Raw genomic sequence first — 5,809 nt, 5'->3', positions numbered from 1 at the left:
AAAAAATATTTTAAAGGGCTTCACTGGATGTTGCTGATTTTAAAGGAAAACCAGGATGGAGACCAGCATATTAACCAAAACCAAGCCCACAGCCATCAACTCAATCCTGATGCATGGCGGCCCTATGCGGGGTTTCTGAGGCGGTAAATACTGACAGGGGCGGACAGCCCGAAGAGCAGCTGGAGGGTCTGCACCACCATCAAGTCCTTAGCAGTCCCACCCTCACCCAGCGATGCCCCCAGGGCTCTTCGACAAACAGATCACCACCATAAATGGGACCAGACTGCTTTTTTATAAGAACCACATGTTCTCCTTTGGGGCTCCGGCTGCTGCTGCAGTAACTTTCTGCATGCAGAGCCCAGTGATGAAAGTGGTACTGACCATTATCAACAATACCAGAGCAACCTGGTCCCAGCAACCAGGCCTCCAATCAGAGGCTGGTCATCAGTTGTGTGAGCGCCGACTGATTGCTTTCCCCCAAAGGCAGCAGCACTCGTGTGGCCAGCTGCCCTTCATACACCTTCAGCCCCAGGTGAAACCGCTCTCATTTCTACCCCTCAGTTGAGTGTGCAATGATAACCTGATGTTCGCTTTACTTACAGATCTCTAACAGTCGGTGACAGAGTCCTGGGAGTGCAATGGAGAAGGACTGAGCTGCGACCAACAAGGTTGGCAGTTCAAACCCACCCGTGGTTGCTGTGGGAGGCAGACTTGGTCATCTGCTTCCAGAATGACTGCGGCCTTGGAAAGAAAGCCCTATGGGGCAGTTCTACTGTGTCACGTGGTGTCACTGTGTCAGAATCATCGCCACGCTGCCCACCAACAGCCACCCTCAGGGAGGTCAGACATCGCTTCATACCTCTGCTGATCAGCAGGATTGCTTCACCTGGGAACTGCCTGTTCCTGTCCTCGCCCACTTCTTGTTGGCTGGTCTTTTCACTTCCTGCCCATCTCCCTTGTAGTATTCATCTCTCTGGTGTCGCCTGCCCAATATGTCTCCCCACTAAATTCCCCAAGGCCAAGAACCATGGCTCCTTGGTCATCGATTCCCAGACCCAATGCTAATGACCTGGCATCCAGCAGGCTCAGGATAGTCACTGGCTGGAAACAAAAGTGAAACCCTTTAAACTGTCAGGGAGGGATTTGGGTGGTCTAATTGTGATAGAGGACCGCGGTCACTAGAGATGTCTGCAGAGGATGCATTTGGTCTGAGAGAGCTGGGAGTTGAGGAAGGTTTCTGATTAAGACATGCTTTTGATTAGGAGCTGTGCTGCTTGGACCCGGAGAGTTGGAAAGGCCATTCTAGCTCACTTAAGATGAAGGCTGGCTTAAGCCCCACAGCCATCACATCTCACCCACAGGTCTCCTTATTTGGTGAGTTGAATAGACAGAGAGTTTATTTCCACCCTAAGACTCAATACAGTCTAAGCTCCAGATTTCCCTATTCCCTGGGCCCCACAAAGGTCCAGCCTCACAGTTCACAGGACTGATGGCCCCAGGCTCCTCCTACCGCACTTGGCTTCTCAACGCAGGTCCATTCCCTAGATCCAAAAGCCCCCATCGTACAAGAGAGTGGAGGCATGTTTGGGCTCCTGATGAGAAAGGAGCCCCGGTGGATGCCTTCAGTGGCTAACTGAAAGATCAGCTATTCACACCCACCAGCAGTTCAGGGGGAGACAGCGGAGGCTATTCCTTCTGTAAAGATGGCAGCCTTGGAAACTGTGTCCTGCAGGGTCTCAATGAGCTGGATTCGACCCCACAGCAGTGGGTTTGAGGGTTGGGTGAGTAGAAGTGGAACCACAGTGATGACCATTGAGTTCCCTGGCACTGACAAGGACCAGCTCTACAGCACTCGTTCATTGTCTGAGAGGTTTGGGGGCCTCTGTCCTTCCACGGCTTTAAATGTTGGTCAGTAGAATGCTATTGCTTCTACAAGGCATTCTGAGGACACATCATTACTTTAAACATGATGGTTATGTTCTTAAGGGGTTGTGGGGGGATTGCAGAGTGGGCAGTTCCAAATTCCATTAGAGCACTTTAAGGAAAATAAAATTAGTTTATGAGTGCAAACACACATCAAGCCATTAAATAATGTACAAAGCACTTAATGTAGCATGAAGCCAGGCAAGTGCAGACACTCTTCACCTGATTTAGTTGTGCTGAGCTAAAATGAGTGGCTGGATTAAACATGGAGGCTGATGCGAAACCCTGAGACTCTACAGAGCACGGAGTCTTGGCAAGGACATCTGGAGCAAATGTTTAACAAGGGTGACCTCCTGGTCACTAATGTCATGAGAAGTAACGTGTGTGTGGCCATCACTGCCAACTGCCTTGGCAATAGTTGCCTCCCTGTCATCCTTTGTAACAGAACCTGTTTTTCTTCAGGCTTCATTTGAATACATCTGAATGATGGCGCTGGCAGAGAAGGTTAACTTATCACGGGCTGCCAGCAGACCAAACCTTCCTTGGAAGACGTACAGCTTTGTCTCGTGTACTTTGGACATGTTATCAGAAGGGACCAGTCTCTGGAGAAGAACAGCTTGCATGGTAATGTAGAGTCATGAAAAAGAAGATCTTCAAGGACACAGGTGGACACAGGACCTGCAATCATGTGTGAGGATGGTACAGGCCGGGCCGTGTTTCCTTCTGTCATACACAGTCTGGCTATGAGTTAGGACCAACTAAAAGACACCTCACAACCATGGTGTACCCAACTCAACAACTGCATTTCTCAGTCTCCCCTGAAGCTCCGAGTGACCATTTAATCCCATTCTGATCGATAAGGTGTACGCAGAAATCTGTGGGGAATTTCTGGGAAGATCTCATTTCCTGCTGGAGATGCTGTCCCTTCTCTCTATGTCTGGAAGCGGGAGGCTGGAAATGCAGTAGCTGGCTTGCAAACTTCCATGAGAAAGAATGCCACCCGCCATGCATGGCAGAGTAGTGAGACAGAGGCTGTCATGAGTGCTACTACCTCGAGACTGCCTCGGTGGCGGAAAGCAGGCCTACTCAGCTGAATCTCAGTGGCTTGCTTTCTGCCTCATGCAAGTGGAGGCAAGCCTTAGCCAACAAAGTGCCGCGCGCGCGCGCGCGCACACACACACGTGTGTGATTTCCCCATCTAATGCATTTGGAAATCAAATAAACACAGGTCCCTTTCCAGGGTCTCTCCAAACCGTTTTTATAGCTTAGATCAGTGGTTCTCAACCTTCCTAATGCTGCAAACCTTTAGTACAGTTCTTCATGTGGTGAGGACCCCCCCCCACCATAACATTATTTTCATCGCTACTTCATCACTGTCATTTTGCTACTGTTATGAATCGAGCAACCCCTGTGAAAGGGTCATTTGACCCCCAAAAGGGTCGCAACCCACAGGTTGAGAACCGCTGGCCTAGATGCTCAATGATCCTCCCGAGTTCTTCCGACCGTGGACATTTCAATTTCATGGAACATATCTTAGGGACAGAACGTATTTTGGGCAACAGGACTCTACATGTATTTGTCTTCTCTTCCTTTCCTAGACCATAAGCATGCCCTTGTAGGAGCCACAGGCATAAGCTCCTAGCCAACGTGGACATTGAAAACTTGATCACTGACTCTTAAAATCATTGTTAATTTTTTTTTTCTCTTGACTCCAGAGAGAACTAAGGGGCAGCATCAAGGTCTGGCCACCTGGAGAACCGGCCTGGACCCTGCTCGTCTCTTCCACCCTGATGCCGCAATGGTTAAGCACTCCCAGAAAGCCACTGACTTACACCTGTCATGTATTCGACCATCCGGGTTGCTTCTTACTGAGACCCAGCCATTTCTCCTCATCCTTTGTAAGCGTGGCAACCGACACAAAATGCAATCTTCTCAACACAATTCAACACAGAGGGAATGTAAGCAAGGAATAAATCTTGGATTCTGAATGTCATTTTCTCAATATATTCCATATTCTCTATGCATTACAGGAAGTGGTGGTGATGTAATGAGAAATAAAAGAATTATTGTTCTTCTCAAGGATGTACAAAACACAATGTGCTAGTAAGGCGCGTTATATTATTGGCACCACCAGACATAAATATTTTTTAATATTTTAGATGAGCAATACCCTTGTCAAAAAATGCTTGAGGAAGCCAAAGAAACTACAAATTCTATAATATTCAAACCTTTTGGACATTTGCCTGTGGATGTTTACCATGTAATTTGTGCTTATCAAAAATAGGGAAACATTAAAAATAAGATACTGCCTCCCTAATTCCTCTAAGTATATCAATAGCTTTTATGTTTACAACAAAAAAAATAAGCCAAAAGGATCTATTGGATGTTTTTATCATAAATCACACATTCATAGACATATTATCTAGTTCTGAGTTATAAAGTATATTCATTTACTCGATCCACAAAGATAAATCCACTGCCTAACCCTGGTGGCTCTGTGGGATAAATGATGAACGGCTAACCACAGGGTGGGTGTTTCAAAGCCACCAGCTTCCGGACAAAGATGAGGCTGTCTGCTCCTGTAAAGATTTAGTCTCAAAAACCCTGTAAAGGTTCACTAGGAGTTGGAATTGACTTGATGGCAGTGAGTTTGGCTTTTCATTTGGCTTTTATCAAGTGTCTGCTTTTTTCCTACCCTCCCAAAATAAGATTAATAATGTCTCCCTGATGGTTAGACTTCAAACACATACAACTATGAATGCATACCATTAGCACAGAGCCTGGTAGGTAGGAAGCACTCAATAAATGCCAGCTCACTACTATTGTAATGGATCCAAATGGAAAGATTTGGGATATGTCTTGCAGCATTGAGCCACCAGAAATTTGCTATTGGGTTAGAGCAGTGGTTCTTAGCCTTCCTAATGCCGCTGTGACCCTTTAATACAGTTCCTCATGTTGTAGTAATGCCCCAACCATAAAAATGTTTTCGTTGCTACTTCATCACTGTCATTTTGCTCCTGTTATGAATCGGGCGACCCCTTGAAAGGGTCATTTGACCCCCAAAGGGGTCACAACCCACAGGTTGAGAACCGCTGGGTTAGACGAACGGAGGGCAAGAGAAACCAAAGCAAAACACCTGCAAATGTTTGCCTTCAGCAACTGGGAGGGTGATGTGAGAGAGGTGCGAAGAGAAGTGGGTTTGCAAAAAGAAATCAACAGGACAGATGGTGACGGAGATGTCTGTAAGTGAGACAGAGACCCTGAGTTCACCAGGCGTCAGCCAAGCCTAAAGCCTGGTCTGGAGGGAGTCTCCGAGGAGAGTGTAGGTTGGAGTGGATTGGTCATTTTGGAGAGTGGGAAAGTGAACACCCCTGGGATTGCCAGATAGTCTGGGTGCATTTTGGAGATTTTTCGCCATGCATTTTTAAAACCGTGCTTCCTCCCTCAAAACTGCATGCAGCCTTGAATCACAAGAAAGTGCACCTCCGTGATCGATTCTGTGTATCTGCAGAAGTGTTCTATTGCATGAAGGGTCACCATCCAAAGAGCCATGCCAGCCAAGAATGTCAGCGTGGAGCCTTAGCACCAGGGTGATAAAGGACAGAAACCTTCTGCCCTCTCCATGGGAGGTCCGACTCTGGGGCGGCGGGAGTCAATGACATGAAAGCACACGATGCCTCTGGAGAGGGAACTTTTCTTCCTCTTCTTAAAAGTGACAAAAACTCCAAGGAGATCCCTCTTAAGACTAGTGCTTTAGCAAACAACATCAGATCCCGTTCACTGCTTTTAATTGTGTCTTGGACAAGCCTGAAATCAATAGTGCCTTCTTGTTTATTTGCCTTTCTGCTTGGAAACCAATGTCATTGATTATCCCATCAGGCTGTGG

The sequence above is a fragment of the Echinops telfairi genome, unplaced genomic scaffold (assembly GCF_000313985.2).
Source record: "Echinops telfairi isolate 266 unplaced genomic scaffold, ASM31398v2 ScPeMD7_2573;HRSCAF=3158, whole genome shotgun sequence".
NCBI lineage: Eukaryota > Metazoa > Chordata > Mammalia > Afrosoricida > Tenrecidae > Echinops > Echinops telfairi.
Note: the sequence above shows the minus strand (reverse complement) of the source record.